The sequence below is a fragment of the Macaca thibetana genome, chromosome 1 (genome assembly GCF_024542745.1).
Source record: "Macaca thibetana thibetana isolate TM-01 chromosome 1, ASM2454274v1, whole genome shotgun sequence".
Taxonomy (NCBI): domain Eukaryota; kingdom Metazoa; phylum Chordata; class Mammalia; order Primates; family Cercopithecidae; genus Macaca; species Macaca thibetana.
In genome coordinates, this window is record NC_065578.1 from 134,346,140 (window position 1) to 134,367,075 (window position 20,936).

At 50.6% G+C, this 20,936-nt stretch overlaps 1 non-coding gene and 1 pseudogene across 1 annotated transcript; both read right to left on the reverse strand.

The window, feature by feature from the left end:
• Positions 1 to 853: 853 nt before the first annotated feature.
• Positions 854 to 972, reverse strand: LOC126943960 (uncharacterized; annotated as a pseudogene).
• A 2,927-nt stretch (positions 973 to 3,899) lies between these two features.
• Positions 3,900 to 4,018, reverse strand: LOC126944107 (5S ribosomal RNA). Its single transcript, XR_007721954.1, has one exon. It is a non-coding gene; the product is annotated as a 5S ribosomal RNA (ribosomal RNA).
• Positions 4,019 to 20,936: the final 16,918 nt, after the last annotated feature.

The window sequence follows — 20,936 nt, forward strand, 5'->3', positions numbered from 1 at the left end:
CCTTCCCCCTACTGTCGCCATGCTTCCCAACCTCCCATGACTCTGCTCCCCATTTATCACGCACCTACAAACCCGCTGCAGCAGGGGATCTCCTGCTGGGGGTCCACTACAAAAGCACCACTGGCTAGAGCATCCCACTGCTTTCACCTCGCCTTGACATGATGGAGTCACTCCCAGGGTGTGAACCTGGGAGGCGAGATTGCACCACTGCACTCCACCCTGGGAGACTGAATGAGACTCCATCTGGAAGAAAAGGAAGGAAGGAAAGAAAGAAAGAAAGAAAGAAAGAAAGAAAGAAAGAAAGAAAGAAAGAAAGAAAGAAAGAAAGAAAGAAAGAAAGAAAGAAAGAAAGAAAGAAAAAAGAAAAGAAAAGAAAAGAAAAAAGAGAGAGAGAGATAGGAAGGAGAATTAAGAAAGAAGAAAGAAAGAAATAGAGAATGAAAGAAAAGAGGAAAGAAAGAAAGAGAAAAAGAAAGAAAACAGAAATAAGAAAAGAAGGAAAGAAAGCAAGAGAGAAATAAAGAAAAGAAAGAGAGAAAGAAAGAAAAGAAAGGACAGAAACAAAGAAAGAAAGAGAGACAGAAAGAATATAAAACAAAAAAGAATGAAAGAAAGAAAGAGAGAAAGAAAAGAAAAAAGAAGGAAAGACAGAAAGAGAGAGAGAAAGAAAGAAAGAAAAGAAAGGAAGAAGGAAGGAAAGAAGTAAGAAAGAAAGAAGGAAGGAAAGAAGTAAGAAAGAAAGAAGGAAAGAAAGAGAGAAAGAAAGAAAGAAAGAAAAGAAAGCAAGAGAGAAAGAGAGAGAAGGAAAGAAAGGCAGGTAGAAAAGAAAGAAAGACAAGAAAGAAAACAAAAAACTCTTCAGCACCCAGTATTCCCAGGAGGTCTCCCACCCAAGTACTAACCAGGCCCCACACTGCTTAGCTTCCAACATCAGATGAGATCGGGCAGGTTCAGGGCAGTATGCCCATAGATACCAGTAGAGGTGCCTGGCTGCCCCAAGAGCCCGGCCCAACCATGCCCACTGTCGTCCAGCTGGCACTGCCAGCCCGGGGACGCCAGGCTCGTATATGAACCCCCGAGCCACTTGCCCTCCACCTTCCCCCATCTCCAGAGCTCCTGAGGTTCCACCACATCAGGCCCGCTTGGAACAGGGAGTGCTCTGAGGCATCAGGGCCCAAGGCTCACGATCCTCGGACACTGTCTGGTCCTCCACCCTGTCACTGAGGTATTCTTTTGGAGCCCTGGAGGCTCAGGAGCTCCTGAGAGGCCCCCTCTTGCCACACCCAGCCAGAGCCATCACGACTGGCCAAGGGCGAACAGGCAACTGAGCAGCGCATGGACTTTTTCTCACAATGCCAACACCACGGTCGTTTATCCTGATCAAGACCCAGCCGGTGGTCAAGAGGGTGTGTGGGGTAGGGGGTTGGGGGATGGCCCTGTTTTGCCCCGGGCTAGCACTAGATCCAGCAGCCTGATCTCCAGTGAGAGGGGCTAAGAGAAACCCAGACACATGCCGCCACCACCAGGAGCAAATCCACAGCCCCACACACAGACACAACAGGGCTCTCACACGTGGAAACCCACACACGAGTGCATACACACACACAGACACACACACACGCGCACACACACAAACTGCTTGAAGTAGAGCAAGGAAGAGATGGATATAGAGATTGAAACCGAGGGAGGGAGAGAGTCAGCAAGCAAGAGAGACAGAAGACAGGGGAGGGGGAGAAGGAAAGAGAGAGACCGAGATTCAGAGAAAGAGAAAGGGACAGAGAAAGAGAGAGAGACAGAGAGACAGAGGCAAGGTGACAGAAGTAGCATGAGGTGCAGGGGCAAACCCAGAAGAGAGAGGTAGAGGGAGCTAGAGAGCGAGAGCGATAGAGGCTTGGAGAGAGAGCACCCTGCTCCGGTAGGCAGGGCCCTTTTGAGCAGACTAGGATAGGGTGGAGGGGGCTTGGGCTGGGCCAGAACAGGGTGGCCAGGCCGTCCATGAGACAGGAGCAACGCAGCACTGATACAGATGTTGTCTTGGATTAATTGCTTGTTTTGGAGGTGGATCTCTTAGGCTCTTTCCTTTGTTGGCACCTCCCTGTGCTCTTGGTGCAGTGCAGTGGGTCCCTTGATTTGCTGAGTATGCCCACCCGTTTGGCGGTAGCTGTGGCACTGGGTGTGCTGACGAAGCCCGAAGCCTGGGTCTCTGGCGTGTCCTGGGGACTGGAGTTTACATGAAGATTTGGCAATGGGAATCTGGGTGCACAGGGACAGTTCCTCTGTTGGCTGGCGAAGCAATGTCCCTCCACCGGCTAAAGCAACCCCTGCGTTCTGGAGCGGATGTCGTAGCTGACCTGTGAGGCACTCGCTGCCCCTGCCTGCCCCTTCCTCCGGTTTAGAAGGTTGCAGTTTTGTCCGATGAGTGGATTGCATCGCCTGGGCATTCTGGGAGTGGGAAGGCACCACGGACAGCAGGGAACCCGTGCCTATGCCTTTGGTGTCCTGCCCCCTGCCCTCACGGGCTGGAGTCGGTCTCCTGGCGGGGCATCAGCGAGGCACAAGGGCTGGGATGCTGCTGTCTGGTGGTGCTTTGGTGGCGCCTCCCTAGAAGGAGACCCCTGGGGCAGCAGGAGTATAGGGGGGCCATAAATGGGGAGCAGAGTCTGGGATGTTGGGAAGTATGGCAACAGTAGGGGGAAGGGAGGGAGGGGAAGCCACAAAAGACTACAGGAGGCCATGCACGGTGGATCACGTCTATAATCACAGCACATTGGGATTCCGAGGAGGGTGGATCACGAGGTAAGCAGATGCAGTCCAGTTTGGCTAACAGGGTGAAGCCCCGTCCCTACTAAAACTACAAAACAAGAGCCCAGTGTGGTGGCGGGTGCCTGTAGTCCACACTTCTCGGGAGGCTGAGGCAGGAGCATGGCTTGAACCTGGGAGGCGGAGCTTGCAGTGGGCCGAGATCCACCACTGCACTCCAGCCTGGGTGACAGAGTGAGACTCCATTTGGAAGAAAACGAAAGAAAGAAAGAAAGAAAGAAAGAAAAGAAAGAAAGAAAGAAAGAAAGAAAAAGAAAGAAAGAAAGAAAGAAAGAAAGAAAGAAAGAAAGAAAGAAAAAAAAGAGAGAGAGAGAAGAGAGAGAGAGAGAGAGAGAAGAGAAAGAAAGAAAGAAAAAGAAAGAAAGAAAGAAAGAAAGAAAGAAAGAAAGAAAGAAAGAAAGAAAGAAAGGAAAGAAGAAAGGAAGGAAGGAAGGAAGGAAGGAAGGAAGGAGAGAAAGAAGAGAGAGAAAGAAAGAAAGAAAGAAAGAAAGAAAGAAAGAAAGAAAGAAAGAAAAAGAAAGAAAGAAAGAAAGAAAGAAAGGAAGAAAGGAAGGAAGGAAGGAAGGAAGAAAGAAGAGAAAGAAGAGAAAGAAGAGAAAGAAGAGAAAGAAAGAAAGAAAGGAAGAAAGAAAGAAAGAAAGAAAGAAAGAAAGAAAGAAAGAAAGAAAGAAAGGAAGGGAGAGAAAGAAAGAAAGAAAGGAAGGAAGGGAGAGAAAGAAAGAAAGGAAGGAAGGGAGAGAAAGAAAGAAAAAATGAAAGAAAGGGAGAGAAAGAAAGGAAAGAAAGAAAAAAGAAAGAAGGGAATGAAGAATGAAGAAAAAAGAAATCATGAAAGAGAGAAAGAAAAGAAAGAGAGAAAGAAAGGAAAGAAAGAAGAAAGAGAGGAACAAAAGAAAGAAGGAAGGAAAAAATGAAAGAAAGAGAGAGAAAGAAAGAAAAGAAAGAAAGAAGGAAAGAAATAAGAAAGAATGCAATAAAGAAAGAAGGAAAGAAAGAAAAGAAAGAAAAAGAAAGAAGAGAGAGAGAGAAGGAAAGAAAGGAAGGTAGAAAGGAAAGAAAGACAAGAAAGAAAGCAAAAAAGCCTACAGCACCTGGTATTCCCAGGCGGTCTCCCATCCAAGCACTAACCAGGCCCGACCCTGCTTAGCTTCCGAGATCAGATGAGATCAGGTGCATTCAAGGTGGTATGGCCATAGATGCCAGCAGAAGGACCTGGTTGCCCCAAGAGGCTGGCCCAGCCATGCCCACTGGCTTCCAGCCAGCACCACCAGCCCAGGGCTGCCGGTCTCGTATCGGGACCCCCAAGCCACTCACCTGTGACCTTCCCCCAGCTCCCGAGCTCCCAAGCTTCCACCGTGTCGGGCCCACTCGGAACAGGGAGTGCTCCAAGGCATCAGGGCCCACTGCCCATATCCTGCTCCCTGTCTTGGAGTTATTCTTTTGGATCCCTGCCCACTCAGGAGCTTCTGTTAGGCCCCCTCTTGCCCCACCCAGCCAGAGCCGTCATGGCTGGCCAAGGTTGAACAGCCGGCCCAGCCTCGCGTGGCCTTTTTCTCACAATGTGCCCACCACGGTCGCTTGTAATGACCAAGACAGGCTGGGTAGAGAAGAGGACATTGAGGGTTGGGGAATGGCCCTGCTTTGCCCTGGGCTGGCATTAGAGCCAGCAGCCTGATCTCCAGCAAGAGGGGCTGAGAGAGACCCAGACACACCCCACCAACACGAGGAGCAAATCCACAGCCCAACACACAGACACACCCGGGCACTCGTGCGTGGGAACAGACACGCGAGCGAGCACACACACAGACACATGCATACACACACACGCACACACACACGTGCACACACACACAAACGGCTTGAAGGAGATCAAGGAAGAGATGGATGGAGAGATTGAAGCCGAGGCAGGGAGAAATACAGTGACGGAGCGAGACAGGGAAGGTGGAGAGGGATAGAGACAGACAGCGAGGCAGAGATAGAGAGAGGGACAGAGAAAGAGAGAGAGACAGAGAGACAGAGGGAAGGCGATAGAAGTATCGTGACATGCAGGGGCAAACCCAGAAGAGAGGTGCAGCAAGCTAGAGAGAGAGATCGATAGAGCCTTGGAAAGGGAGCACCCTGCTCCAGTAGGCAGGGTCCTTTTGAGCAGACCGGGATGTGTTCGAGGGGCCTTGGACTGGGCCAGAACAGGGTGGCCAGGCCGTCCATGGGAGAGGAGCAAAGGAGCACTGAGACGGGTTTTGTCCTGGATTAATTGCTTGCTGTGGAAGTGGATTTCATAGGCTCCTTGCTTTGTTGGCACCAGCCTATGCTCTTGGTGCGGTACAGTGATCACCTTGATTTGCAGAGTGCCCCCGCCCAACTGGCAGTAGCTGTGGCACCGGGCGTGCCCACTGGGCCCAAGGCCTGGGTCTCTGGCGTGTCCTTGGGACTGGAGTTTACACAAACTTAGTGGCAATGGGAATCCTGGTGCACAGGGACTGTTTTCGTAGTGGCTGGCGATGTAATGTCCTTCCCCTAAATAAAGCAGCTCCTGCTTTCTGGAGCGGAGGTCTTGGCTAGCATGTGTGGTACCCGCTGCCCCTGCCCACCCCTTCTCCCTGATTGGAGGGTGGCGAAAGATGAGAGGATTGAATCGCCTAAGCCTTCCAGGAGTGGGAAGGCATCGCGAAGAGCAGGGAACCAGTGCCTGCGCCTTTGGGGTCTGGCCCCCTGCTCTCCCGGGCTGGAGCTGGGCTCCTGGCAGATCATCGGCGAGGCAGAAGTGGTGGGATGCTGCTGCCCAGTGGTGCTTTCGTGACGGACCCCTAGGAGTAGGTCCTGGCTGCGGCGGGTGTGAAGGCAGGCAATAAAGCGGGAGCAGTCGGGAGGTCCAGAAGCATGGCGACAGTAGGGGGAAGGGAGGGAGGGGGAAAGCCACAAAAGCCTACTGCAGGCTGGGTGCAGTGAATCACGAATGCAATCCCAGCACTTCGGGAGGCTGAGGTGTGTGGATCACGAGGTCAGGAGATCCAGACCAGCCTGGCTTACGTGGTGACACCTCGTCTCTACTAAAACTACAAAACCTAAGCTGACATGGTGGTGGGCGCGGGTAGTCCCAGCTGCTTGGGAGGCTGAGGCAGGAGAATGGCGTGAACCCGGGAGGCAGAGCTTGCAGTGAGCTGAGATGTGCCACTACACTAAAGCCTGGGTGACAGAGTGAGACTGTGTTTGGAAGAAAAAGGCAGAAGAAAAGAAAGAAAAGAAAGAAAAGAGAAAGAAAGAAAGAAAGAAAGAAAGAAAGAAAGAAAGAAAGAAAGAAAGAAAGAAAGAAAGAAAGAAAGAAAGAAAGAAAGAAAGAAAGAAAGAAAGAAAGAGAAAAAAGAAAAGAAAAAAGAGAGAGAGAAAGAAAGAAAAAAAGAAAGAGGGAAAGAAAGAAGAAAGAAGAAAGAAAAGAAAGAAAGAAAGGAAGGAAGGAAGGAAGGAAGGAAGGAAGGAAGGAAGGAAGGAAGGAAGGAAGGAAGGAAGGAAAAAAGCCTACAGCACCCAGTATTCCCAGGCCATCTCCCATCCAAGTACTAACCATGCCCGACTCTGCTTAGCTTCTGAGATCAGACGCATTCAGGGTGGTATGGCCATAGATGCTAGCAGAGGTGCCTGGCTTCCCTAACAGCTCGTCACAGCCATGACTACCGGCTTCCAGCCAGCACCACCAGCCCGGGGGCCCCAGGCTCGAATCGGGACCTCTGAGCCGCTTGCCCCTGGCCTTCCCCGGGCTCCCGAGATTCCAAGGTTCCACCACATCGGGCCTACTCAGAGCAGGGAGTGCCCCCAGGCATCAGAGCCCAGGGCCCAGGATCCTGGGACACCGTCCCGACTTCAGCCCTGTCGTGGAGATGTTCTTTTGGATCCCAGGGCACTCAGGAGCTCCTGCAAGGCCCCCTCTTGCTCCACCCACACAGAGCCATCAGGGCTGGCCAAGGGTGAACAGCCTGCCCAGCTGCACGCGGCCTTTTTCTCACAACGCCCACACCACGGTCCCTTGTCCAGACCAAGACCCGGCCAGTGGGCAAGAGGACGACAGGAGTTGGGGGTTGGCAGATGGCCCTGCTTTTCCCCAGGCTGGCACTAGAGCCGGCAGCCTGATCACCGGCGAGAGTTACTGAGAGAAACCCAGTCACACCCCACCACCACCAGAAGAAAATCCACAGACCCACACACAGAAACACCTAGGCGATCGCATGTGGGAACCCACACAAGTGTGCAAACACACAAAGACACACACACACACATGCACGCACATGCAAACGGCTTGAAGGAGAGCAAGGAAGACATGGATGGAGAGATTGAAACCGAGGGAGGGAAAGAGACAGCAGTCGAGGGAGACAGGGCATGGGGAGAGGGAAAGAGACAGACAGAGAGGGAGAGAAAGAGAGAGGGACAGAGAAAGAGAGAGAGACAGAGAGACAGAGAGAAGGCAACAGAAGGAGCATGAGTTGCAGGGGCAAACCCAGAAGAGAGAGGGTAAGGGAGTTACAGAGCGAGAGCAATAGAGCCTTGGAGAGGGTGTGCCCTGCTCCGGTAAGCAGGTCCCTTTTGAGCAGACTTGGTTAGGGTGGAGGGGGCATGGGCTGGGCCAGAACAAGGTGACCAGGCCATCCATGCAAGAGGAGTAATGGAGCTCTGAGACAGGTTTTGTCTTGGGTTAATTGCTTGTTTTGTAGGTGGTTTTTGTAGGCTCCTTCCATTGTTGGAACCTCCCTTTGCTCCTGGTACGGTGCATTGGGACCCTAGATTTGCAGAGTTCCTCCATCCACTTGGCAGGAGCCATGGAAATGGGTGAGCCCACGGTACCCGAGGCCTGGGTCTCTGGCATGTCCTTGGGACTGGAGTTTACACGAAGTTGGTGGCAATGGAATCCGGGTGCACAGGGACTGTTTGCCTGGTGGCTGGCAAAGCAATATCCTTCCCCTGGATAAAGCGGCCCCTGTGTTCTGGAGCAGAGGTCTTGACTGGTGTGTGTGGCACCTGCTGCTGCTGCTTCCCACTTCCCCCAGTTTGGAAGGTTGAGGCAGCGTCCGATGAGTGCATTGAATCGCCTTGGAATTCTGGGAGCGGGAAGGCAGCTCCAACGGCAGGGAACCTGTGCCTGCGCCTTTGTGGACTGGCCCCTTGACCTCCCGGGATGGACCAGAGCTCCAGGCATGGCAGCAGCAAGGCGGAAGTGGTGGTATGCTGCTGCCTGATTGTGCTTTTGGGGCGGACCCCCAAGAGTACGTCCCCAGCTGCAGCGGGTTTGTAGGTGGGCGATAAAGTGGGGGCAGAGTCCGGGGAGTTTGGAAAGGATGGCAAGAGTAGGGGGAAGGGAGAGAGGGGGGAAGCCACAAAAGACTACAGCAGGGTGGGTGCGGTGGATCACACCTGTAACCACAGCACGTTGGGATTCAGAGGTGAGTGGCTCACGAGGTCAGGAGATCCAGACCAGTCTGGCTAACATGGTGAAGCCCCCTCTCTACTAAAACTACAAAACATGAGCCTGGCGTGGGGGCAGGCGCCTGTAGTCCCCGCTGCTCGAGAGGCTGAGGCAGGAGAATGGTGTGAACGTGTGAGAGGGAGCTTGCAGTGAGCCGAGATCCCACCACTGCACTCCACCCTGGGTGATAGAGTGACACTCCGTCTGGGAGAAAAAGAAAGAAGGAAGGAAAGAGAGAGAGAGAGAAAGAAAGAAAGAAAGAAAGAAAGAAAGAAAGAAAGAAAGAAAGAAAGAAAGAAAGAAAGAAAAAGAAAGAAAGAAAGAAAGAAAGAAAGAAAGAAAGAAAGAAAGAAAGAAAGAAAGAAAAAGAAAGAAAGAAAGAAAGAAAGAAAGAAAGAAAGAAAGAAAGAAAGAAAGAAAGAAAGAAAGAAAGAAAGAAAGAAAGAAAGAAAGAAAGAAAGAAAGAGGGAGGGAGGGAAAGAAAGAGAGAGAAAGAAAGAGAGAAAGAAAGACAAAAAGAAAGAGTGAAAGAGAGAAAGAAAGAAAGAAAGAAAGAAAGAAAGAAAGAGAGAAAGAAGGAACAAAAAAGAAAAGAAAGAAAGAAGGAAAGAAAGAGAGAAAGATAAGAAACAGAGAAAGATAAGAAAGAGAGAAAGATAAGAAAGAACTAAAAAAGAAGAGAAAGAAAAAACGGAAGAAATAAAGAGAGAAAAGAAGGAAAGAAGAGAGAGAGAGAAGGAGAGAAAGGAATGTAGAAAAGGAAGCAAAAAAGCCTACAGCGCCCAATATTCCCAGGCAGTCTCCCATCCAACTATTAACCACGCCCGATCCTGCTCAGGTTCCGAGATCAGATGAGATCTCGCGAGCTCAGGGTGGTGTGGCCACAGATGTCAGCAGAGGCACCTAGCTGCCACAAGAGCCCAGCCCAGCCATACCTACAGGTTTCCAGCCAGCACCGCCAGCCCGGGGCCTCCAGACTTGTATCGGGACCACAGAGCCACTCGCCCACAGATTCCCCAGGCTCCCGAACTCCCAAGGTTCCACCACGTCCGGCACGCTCAGAACAGGGAGTGCTCCGAGGCATCAGGGTCCAGAGCCCACGATCCTGGGTCCTCGTCCGGTCTTCTGCCCTGTTGCAGAGTTATTCTTTTGGATTCCCTGGAGGCTCAAGAAATCCTGCGTGGCCCCCTCTTGCCCCACCCAGCCAGAGATGTCAGGACTGGCCAAGGGCGAACAGGCAGCCCAGCAGCAAATGGACTTTTTCTCACAATGCCAACACTCAGGCCTGTGCCTTTGGGGCCTGGCCCCATGCCTCCCAGGCTGCAGCCTGGCTCCTGGCGGTACGGTGGTGATGCGGAAGCGGTCGAATGCTGATACCCGGTGGTTCTTTTGTGGCACAACCCCAGAAGGAGTTCTTTTGTGGCGCAACCCCAGAAGGAGTTCCCCAGGTGCATCAGGGGTGTAGGGGTGCGATAAAGGGGGAGCAGAGTCATGGGAGGTTGGGAAGCATGGTGACAGTAGGTGGAAGGGAGGGAAGGGGGAAGCCATAAAAGCCTGTAATCCCAGCACTTTGGGAGGCTGAGGCGGGTGGATCACGAGGTCAGGAGATCCAGACCTGCCTGGTTTACACGGTGAAACCTGGTCTCTGAGGCAAGAGAATGGCATGAACCTGGGAGGTGGAGCTTACAGTGAGCCGAGATTGCACCACTGCTCTCCAGCCTGGTGAAAGAAAGAAAAGAAAAGAGAGAGAGAAAGAGAGAGAGAGAGGAAGGAAGGAAGGAAGGAAGGAAGGAAGGAAGGAAGGAAGGAAGGAAGGAAGGAAGGAAGGAAGGGAGAGAAAGAAAGGAAGAAAGAAAGAAAAAGAGAAAATAAAGAAGGAAAGAACGAAAGAAGGAAAGAAAAGAAAGAGAATGAAAGAGAGAAAGAAAAGAATGAAAGAAAGAAAAAAGAAAGTAAAAAGATAGAAATTAAGGTGAGAGAGAGAGAAGGGAAGAAAGGAAGGTACAAAAGAAAGAAAGGCAAGAAAGAAAGCAAAAATGCCTACAGCACCCGGTATTCCCAGATGGTCTCCCACCCAAGTACTAACCAGGCCCTGAAAGGAATGAGGCACATCCCCCATATATCTCCCAACTTCCTGAGCCCAGAACAAACACATTCCTCCATATTTCTTTCAAACTTCAGAAAAACATCACCTGGGAGATCTCCAATAAGGAATGCTAAATGTATAATGTTAACCAATTGTAATGCAGTAACCGAGAGAACTACCTTGTTCCCTGTAACTTTACATATCCTGTTTACATCGGGCTATAAAAAGCAAGCACTCGCATTGTTCGAGGCCCTCCTGTATGCTGTAGAATGGAGTGACCAAGTTCGAACTTGTAGTAAAGATCCTTGTCGCTTGGCTTTGACTCTGGACTCTGGTGGTCTTCTTTGGGGAACAAATGGTCTGGGCATAACATCTGGGGGCTCGTCCGGGATTCCCCAAGCCCACCAGACCCCTGGTCAACGGATCTACTAAGATCAATCTACTGATAGGTGAGCCGGCTCATCTCCGTTTGTCTGTCTGTGTCTGTTCTGAATCTGAATCTGTGACTCACAAGGTCTGAAACGAGCTGGCGCAGTCCTGGTGGACGCGCTGTAGGACGGCCAGTGGAGACTGGTGGGAGACGTCCCCTTGCTCTCGTCTGATCTAGATTGCGATCTGAGCTGAAGGAGCACGATCGCGATCTGAGCGGCTAACTCTGACCCGGGCTTCCGATGCGTGCTTGCAATCCGAGCTGCCGGAGCGCGATTGCGATCTGAGCGGCTAACTCTGACCCGGGCTTCTGGTGCACGCTTGCGATCCGAGCTGCCGGAGCATGATCGCGATCCGAGTGGCTAACTCTGACCCGGGCTTCTGGTGCGCGCTTGCGATCCGAGCTGCTGGAGTGCGATCGCGATCCGAGCGGCTAACTCTGACCCAGGCTTCTGGTGCGCACTTGCGATCTGAACTGCCCCGGTTTGGCGGGCAGCAGCTATCTCTGATCTGGGCTGCCCGAGCACGAGCGCGATCGCGATCCAGGCAGCTAACTCTGACCCGGACTTCTGGTGCGCACTTGCAATCTGAACTGCCCCGGTTTGGCGGGCAGCGGCTATCTCTGATCTGGGCTGCCTGAGCCCAATCGCAATCCAGGCAGCTAACTCTGAGCAGGGCTGCCAAAGTGCGCCTGCAACTAGATATCATTAATAAGTCAGATCAGATTTCCTTTACAGGGATTCTAACCCACATTCCTTTACAGGAAGAAACTACAAATTATTACAGGATGGGTAATACCCAGAGCACTCCTCTATCTCTCCTTACAAGTAATTTCAAAGAAGTTAGAGCAAGGGGCCATGATCTTGGTATAGAAATCAGGAAAGGAAAGCTAATTACTCTGTGTCACTCTGAATGGCCTGCCTTTGATGTGGGGTGGCCACCCGAAGGGACCTTCCAACTTGCTGTCATCACTAGGGTAAAGTCCAAGATTTTCCTACCTGGGCGTGCGGGCCACTTAGATCAAATCCCATATATCCTCATATGGCAGGATCTTGTTGAGAACCCGCCTCCTTGGCTGTCCCCTTTCCAATTAGCCTCTGAACCCTGTAAGGCACTGGTTGCTCGACCACTAAAATCCAAGCAACTAACTGCCCCTCCCCATCCTGTTCTACCTTTGCGGGGAAATCCCATCCTGTTCTACCTGACAGCGGGGACCCACTGTTCACAGAACCCCCTCCGTACCCCTCCGGGCCCCAGGCCCCAGCCCCCCACGCTGAGCCTGGGGAAAAAGCAGGCGGATGGGAGGCGGCCGGCACACAAGGACCCGCTAAAAGTAAAAGTAACTTTGAAGGGCCAGCAGGGTGGACGCGAGGGCACACTTCGCGGGCTAGCCCCCCCCCAGCCACCTGACTCCACAGTGGCTCTACCCCTTCGGGAAATAGGACCCCCAGATGACACAGGAATCCCCAGGCTCCAGTACTGGCCATTCTCTACCAGTGATCTGTATAACTGGAAGACCCAAAGTGCTCGGTTTTCAGACAACCCCAAAGATTTAATGGCTTTACTGGATAGTGTCATGTTCACCCACCAGCCCATTTGGGATGATTGTTAGCAGCTCCTCCAAATCTTCTACACAATGGAAAAGCGAGAAAGAATACAGGCCGGCGTGGGACTACAACACGACAGAAGGTAGGGGACGGCTACGCCTTTATCGCCAGACTCTAATGGCGGGTCTCTGGGCAGCTGCTCGCAAGCCCACTAATTTGGCTAAAGTATACTCTGTTCTGCAGGGAAAGACAGAGAGCCCAGCTACCTACTTAGAAAGGTTAATGGAAGCTTTTAGACAGTACACCCCCATAGACCCAGAGGCTCCAGGAAGTCAGGCAGCTGTTGTAATGTCTTTCGGAAATCAGGCAGCCCCAGACATTAAAGGGAAACTCTAGAAATTAGAAGACTTAGAGGATTGTGGACATACACCCAACTGTGCCAAACCCGTATACCCTCCTGAGTACCCCAAACCCTAAACATCAATGGTACACTGTTTTAGATTTGAAAGATGCTTTCTTCAGTTTGCCTTTAGCCCCTCAGAGCCAAAAGCTCTTCGCCTTCGAGTGAAATGACCCTGGAAGGGGCATAAGTGGCCAACTGACATGGACCAGGCTGCCGCAGGGATTCAAAAACTCTCCTACCCTGTTCGATGAGGCCCTCCATGAAGACCTGGGTGAGTACCGACGTAAACACCCTGAGGTAACTTTACTACAAAATGTTGATGACCTCCTGATTGCTGCTGAGACCCAAGAAGCTTGTATTCAAGGGACCAAGAGTCTCTTACAAGCTCTGGGAAATCTAGGCTACCGAGCCTCGGCAAAGAAAGCTCAAATCTGTAAGACAGAAGTAACATATCTGGGGTACCTGCCAAAAAGAGGGCAGCGCTGGTTAACAGATGCCTGGAAGCAGACTGTTCTGCAGATTCCCAGGCCACAATCCACCCGACAAGTGAGGGAATTCCTGGGGTCAGCGGGATTTTATAGACTATGGATACCTGGGTTTGCAGAACTGGCTAAACCCTTGTATCAGGCAACACGGGGGCAGCAGCCATTTAATTGGACAGACGAAGCCGAGTCGGCTTTCCAACAGATCAAAACCACCCTACTCTCTGCGCCTGCACTAGGACTACCTGATGTCACCAAGCCCTTCCACTTATACATGGACCAGAGCAAAGGTGTCGCCAAGGCAGTAATAACTCAGAATTTAGGCCCCTGGTGGAGGCCAGTTGCCTACCTGTCAAAGAAGTTAGACCCAGTGGCTGCCAGGTGGCCCCCTTGTCTCCGAATGATTGTGGCCACAGCTCTGATGGTACAAGATGCTGATAAACTTGTCATGGGTCAAGAATTGGGGGTCGTTACCCCACATGCCATCGAAGGTGTACTCAAACAGCCACCTAATCGATGGATAAGTAATGCCCGGCTCACCCACTACCAAGGACTACTACTAAATCCTATCAGGATAACCTTCCTGCCCCCAACGACCTTAAACCCTGCCTCGCTGCTGCCCAACCCGGACCTGGACATGCCGCTCCATGATTGCACCGAGATACTAGCTCAGGTGCACGGAGTTGGAGAGGACCTGCAGGACCGCCCACTCCCTGATGCTAACCTCGTCTGGTTCACTGATGGGAGCAGCTTCATGCATCAAGGCCAGAGGTACACTGGAGCGGCAGTAACTTCAGAGACTGAGGTAATCTGGGTGGGACCCCTGCCCCTGGGGACATCGGCCCAGAAGGCCGAACTGATAGCGCTCACCCAAGCTCTTACCTTAGGGGCAGGGAAGAAGCTGACAGTATATACAGACAGCCGATATGCTTTTGCTACGGCGCACATACACGGGGCCATCTACAGGGAGCAAGGGTTACTAACAGCTAAAGGAAAAGAGATAAAAAAAAAAAAAAAACAAGCAAGAGATCCTAGCCCTGTTAACAGCGCTATGGAAGCCAGAAAAGTTAGCCATTGTGCATTGCCCAGGGCATCAGAAATCAACCACTCCAACTGCTCAAGGCAACTTTCTGGCAGGCCAAACTGCAAGAAATGTGGCAAAGGCTCCCAGCCAACTCCTTGCGCTCCAGCTCCCTGACCCGGGCCCCCGGGACTTGCCACATTTCCTGATTATTCAGAACAAGATCTCCAGTGGATTGACAAGCTTCCCCTGAAACAGACCCAGAATAGGTGGTGGACTGATACTAATGACCAAACCATCCTACCAGAAAAATTAGGACAACAAGTGTTAGAACACATCCACCGAGCCACCCACCTGGGTGCTCGGCGGATGATAGACCTGATCAGACACTCTAAGCTCAAATTCAGACATACAGCCGAGATGGCCAGCAGCATCGTGGCAAGTTGCAAAGTCTGCCAGCTTAACAACGCCTACCCCCAGTCCCAGGCTGCAGTGGGAACAAGGCTTAGAGGAACCAGGCCCAGTATCTACTGGGAAGTAGATTTTACTGAAATAAAGCCAGGAAAGTATGGGTATCGGTACTTACTTGTCTTTGTAGATACTTTTTCAGGGTGGACTGAAGCATTTCCAACCAAAAGAGAAACTGCTCAGGTTATAGCAAAGAAAATTCTGGAAGATATCCTCCCCAGGTATGGCTTCCCCGTCCAGATAGGGTCAGATAATGGGCCAGCCTTCGTCGCTAAGGTAAGTCAGGATTTGGCTTCCATCCTTGGGGCAAATTGGAAATTACATTGCGCTTACAGGCCCCAGAGTTCAGGACAGGTAGAAAGGATGAATCGGACCTTAAAAGAGACCTTAACTAAATTGACTATGGAGACTGGTGCTAATTGGGTGGTCCTTCTCCCCTACGCTCTGTTCCGGGCCCGTAATACCCCTTACAGACTGGGCCTTACCCCTTACAAAATCATGTATGGCAGACCCCCACCCCTGGTTCCCAGTCTAAAAGATGATCTGCTCAAATCTGAAACAGAAAATGTCTCTGAACTCTTATTTTCCCTACAAGCCTTGCAGAAAATTCATCAAGAAATCTGGCCCAAGCTGAAGGAACTATATGAGACCAGTCCCCCACCGACACCCCATCTCCCAGCCAGGAGACTAGGTCCTGGTTAAGCGACACCGACAAGAGACCCTAGAACCCAGGTGAAAGGGACCACTCCAGGTACTCCTGACCACACCCACCACCCTGAAGGTAAAAGGCATCACGTCGTGGATCCACTACACCCACGTCAAGCCAGTGGACCCAACCTCCGACCTTCTAGGACCAATCACAGCAGCGGCTGAAGCACCGGCCACGTGGACTGTGGACAGAGCTAAGAACAACCCCTTAAAACTCTCCCTGCGCCTGCAATATAGCTCACTGCAAACATGCAGTTAGGTAGTCTAGCCCTAACATTAGCCGCCCTAGTGGCCGCTGGGGAAAACACCAAACCAGCACCTAAACCCCAGTCAGGAAAAGTTTCCCTACTGTTTCTCAGGAACCAATTCCAGCCTCTGCAGCATCACTGCAGTGCCCCCTAATATCACCCTAAGGGCTCCGCCAGGCATATTCTTCTAGTGTAATGGGACATTATCTAAGGACCTATCTAGTCCCTCTGTTACCAACCTACTGTGTCTTCCTGTCCCATTAGTTCCCCGGTTGACTCTAATAACTGCTGGCGAGTTCCTAGGGTACACCGGTAACTGGACTAGTACTGCTATTCACCCAGTCCCTAGACCGAGACCTGCACGAGCCATATTTCTCCCCCTCATTGAAGGAATCTCCCTCACCGCATCCCTCATTGCGGCCGAGATGGCGGGGTAAAGCCCTAGGTCACACCCTCATAGCAAGCAACAACTTGTGCCAACAATTTGCCGTGGCTATGAAGGAATCAGCTGAGTCCCTTGCCTCCCTTCAGCGGCAACTCACGTCCCTAGCCCAGGTAACCTTGCAGAACCAGAGGGCCCTAGACCTACTCACTGCTAAAAAAGGTGGTACATGTATGTTTCTGAAAGAGGACTGTTGTTTCTACATAAATGAATCAGGGCTTGTAGAAGACCGGGTCCAACAGTTACGCAAGTTAAGCACTGAAGTAAAAACACGGCAGTTTGCTTCAGCTGCAGACCAACGGTGGAATTCCTCTATGTTTTCTCTGTTAGCCCCCTTCCTTGGACCCCTGCTAAGTCTACTATTTCTGCTAACCATAGGACCTTGTGTTGTTAACAGAATTTTGCAGTTTGTCAGAGAAAGGTTTAACACCGTTCAGCTCATGGTCCTCAGAGCCCAATACCAACCTGTAAACGCTGAAACAGAGTCAGACTTATAAGACCCAAGATTGGCTCTAGAGTTACCTGAAAAGAAGGGGGGAATGAAAGGAATGAGGCACATCCCCCATATATCTCCCAACTTCCTGAGCCCAGCACAAACACATTCCTCCATATTTCTTTCAAACTTCAGAAAAACATCACCTGGGAGATCTCCAATAAGGAATGCTAAATGTATAATGTTAACCAATTGTAATGCAATAACCGAGAGAACTACCTTGTTCCCTGTAACTTTACATATCCTGTTTACATCGGGCTATAAAAAGCAAGCACTCACATTGTTCGAGGCCCTCCTGTATGCTGTAGAATGGAGTGACCAAGTTCGAACTTGTAGTAAAGATCCTTGCCGCTTGGCTTTGACTCTGGACTCTAGTGGTCTTCTTTGGGGAACAAACGGTCTGGGCATAACAGCCCGACACAGCTTATCTTCCGAGATCAGATGAGATTGGGTGCCTTCCCGTTGGTATGGCAGTAGATGCCTCAGAGGCGCCTGGCTGCCCCAAGAGCCGGGCCCAGCCATGCCTACCCACTTCCAGCCAGCACCAACAGCCCAGGGTCACCAGGCTGGGATCGGGACCCCTGAGCTGCTCGTCCATAGCCTTCCCCCAGCTCCTGAGCTCCCAAGCTTCCACCACATTTGGTCCGCTCAGAACAGGGTGTGCTCCGAGGAGTCAGGACCCAGGGCCCAGGGCCCACAATCCTGGGACCCTTTCCAGTCCTCCCCACTATCGTGGAAGTATTCTTTTGGATTCCTGGCCACTCAGTACCTCCTGAGAGATCCCCTCTTGCCCCACCCACCTGGAGCCGTCAGGGCTGGTCAAGGTCGAACAGCCGGCCCAGCCATGCATGGTCTTTTTCTCACAATGTCCCCTCCACAGTCACTTGTTCTGACAAAGACCCGGCAGTTGGGCAAGAAGGGGCGGCATGTTGGGGGTTGGGGGATGGCCCTGCTTTGCCCCGGCTGGCACTAGAACAGGTAGACTGATCCCCTGAGAGAGGGGCTGAGGCACACACACAGACACACACACAGAGACACACACACATGCACACACACAAAAACGGCTTGAAGTAGAGCAAGGAAGAGATGGATGGAGAGATTGAAACCGAGGGAGGGAGACAGACAGGCTTTCAGAGAGACAGGGGAGGGAGAGAGGGAAAGAGACAGACAGAGAAGCAGAGAAAGAGAGAGGGACAGAGAAAGAGAGAGAGTCAGAGAGACAGAGGGAAGGCGACAGAAGTAGCGTGAGGTGCAGGGGCAAACCCAGAAGTGAGAGGGGGAGGGAGCTAGAGAGCGAGGGTGACAGAGCGTTACAGAGGGAGTGCCCTGCTCTGGTAGGCAGGTCCCTTTTGAGCAGGCCTGGATAGGGTGGAGGTGGCTTGGGCTGGGCCAGAACAGGGTGGCCGGGCCGTCCATGCAAGAGGAGCAAGCTTCTGTCTTGGATTAATTGTTTGCTTTGGAGGTGGGTTTTGTAGGTTCAATCCTTTGTTCCATCTCGTTATGCTCTCGGTGCGGAGCAGTGGGCCCCTTGATTTGCAGAGTGCACCCACCCTTTTGGCAGGAGCCATGGAGCCAGGCATGCCCATAGGTGAGGAGGCCTGGGTCTCTGGTGTGTCCTCAGGACTGGAGTTTACACGAAGTTGGTTACAATGGGATTCCAGGTGCATAAGGACTGTTTTCCTGGTGGCTGGCGATGCAATGTCCTTCCACCCAGTAAAGAAGCCCCTGCCTACAGGAGCAGAGGTGTTGGCAGGCGTATGTGGCACCTGCTGCCCCCAGTGTGGGGAAAAGAGAGATCAGCCTGTTACTGTGTCTATATAGAAAGAAGTAGACATAACAGACTCCATTTTGTTCTGTATTTGAGATGCTGTTAATCTGTGACCCTACCACCAACCTTGTCCTTGCAAGACACATGTGCTGTGGTGACTCAAGGTTTAAAGGATTTTGGGCTGTGTAGGATGTGTTTTGTTAAACAAGTGCCTGAAGGCAGCTTGCTGATTAAAAGTCTTCTCTTAATCTTAATTCTCAAGTACCCAGGGACATGTACACTGCCAAAGGTCGCAGGGACCTCTGCCTAGGAGAGCTAGGTATTGTCCAAGGTTTCTCCCCATGTGATAGTCTGAAATATGGCCTCATGTGATGGGAAAGACCTGATCATCCCCTAGCCTGACACCCGTGAAGGGTCTGTGCTGAGGAGGACCAGTACAAGAGGAAAGAAGGCCTCTTGGCCATTGTTGGCAGTTGAGATAGAGAAAAGCATCTGTCTCCTGCCTGTCCCTGGGCAATGGAACATCTCAGTGTAAAACCCGATTGTATGTTCTGTTTACTGAGAATGGAGAAAACCGCCTTAGGGCAAAAGGTGGGACTTGCTAAGGCAATGCTGCTCTTTATGCACTAAAAAGGTTTGTGAAGACGTTTGCATATGCATATCAAGGCATAGCACTTTTCCTTAAACTTATTCATGTCACACAGATCTTTATTCATATGCCTTACTGCTGACTTTCTCCCTATGATGATCCTATTATCCTTCCACTTCCCTTTTTTCTAAGATGGTAAAGATAATTATCAATAAATACTAAGGGAATTCAGAGACCGGTGCCCGCGTGGGTCCTCCGTATGCTGAGCGCCGGTCCCCTGGGCCCACTTTTTCTTTCTCTATACTTTGTCTCTGTGTCTCATTTCTTTTCTTAAGTATGTCGTTCCACCTAATGAGAAACGCCCACAGGTGTGGAGGGGAAGGCCACCCCTTCATCTGGTGTCCAACGTGGGTACTTTTCTCTAAGGTGAAGGTATGCTTGAGCATGGTCATTGAGGACAAGTCGATGAGAGACTCCTGAGTACATCTACAGTCAGTCTTGCAGTAAGCTTATGCACTCAGAAGAACCTAGGGTAACAATGGGGGAAACTAAAAGTAAATATGCCTCTTATCACAGCTTTATTAAAATTCTCTTAAAAAGAGGGGGAGTTAAAGTCTCTACCAAATATCTAATTACACTATTTCAAACAATAGAACAGTTTTGCCCATGGTTTCTAGAACAGGGAACTTTAGATCTAAAAGACTGAGACAAAATTGGCAAAGAATTAAAACAAGCAAGTAGGGAAGGTAAAATCATCCCACTTACAGTATGGAATTATTGGGTCATTATTAAAGTAGCTTTAGAACCGTTACAAACAGAAGATAATGTTTCAGTTTCTGATATCCCTGAAAGCTGTGCAGTAGATTGTGAAAAAGAGGTAGGGGTAGAATCCCGGAAAGGAACAGAAAATTCACACTGTAAATGTGTAGCAGAGCCGGTAATGGCTCGGTCAATGCAAAATGTTGACGATAATCAATTACAGGAGGTGACATATCCTGAAACGTTAAAATTAGAAGAAAAAGGTCCAGAATTAGCAGAGCCATCAGAGTCTAAACCACGATGGCCAACTCCTCTTACAGCAGCTCAGATGCCTGTAACTTTACAACCTCAAATGCAGGTTAAACAAGTACAAACTCCAAAAGAAGATCAAATAGAAAAAGATAGAGTCTCTGTCATAGCAATGCCAATCCAAATACAGTGTCCACAATATCATCCGGTAGAAAATGAGACCCAGCCGCCAGTAGCCTATCAATACTGGCCACCAGCCAAACTTCAGTATCAGTTGCCCCCAGAAAATCTGTATGGACAGCCAGGAATGTTTCCAGTGCCACAGGGCAGGGTGCCATATCCTCAGCTGCCCACCATGAGACTTAATCCTACAGCACCACCTAGTACACAGGGTGTAGTGCATTACATAAAATTATTGATGAGGCAAGAAAACAAGGAAATATTGAGGCATGGCAATTCCCAGTAATATTAGAATGAAGACTACCTGGAGAAGGGGTCCATGATGGAGAGTCTGCCGTAGCTGAAGCCAGATATAAGTCCTTTTCTATAAAAATGCTAAAAGAAATGAAAGAGGGAGTAATACAGTATGGACCCAACTCTCCTTACATGAGAACATTATTAGATTCCTTTGCTCATGGACATAGACTCATTCCTTATGATTGGGAGATTCTGGCAAAATCATCAATCTTACCCTCGCAATTTTTACAATTTAAGACTTGGTGGATTGATGGGGCACAAGAACAGGTCCGAAGAAATAGGACTGCCAATCTTCCAATTAACATAGATGCAGATCAACTATTAGGAATAGGTCAAAATTGGAGCACTGCTAGCCAACAAATAATAATGCCAAATGAGGCCATTGAGCAAATTAGGGCTATCTGCCTTAGGGCCTGGGAGAAAATCCAAGACCCAGGAACAACCTGCCCCTCCTTCAATACAATAAGACAAGACTCTAAAGAGCCCTACCCTGAT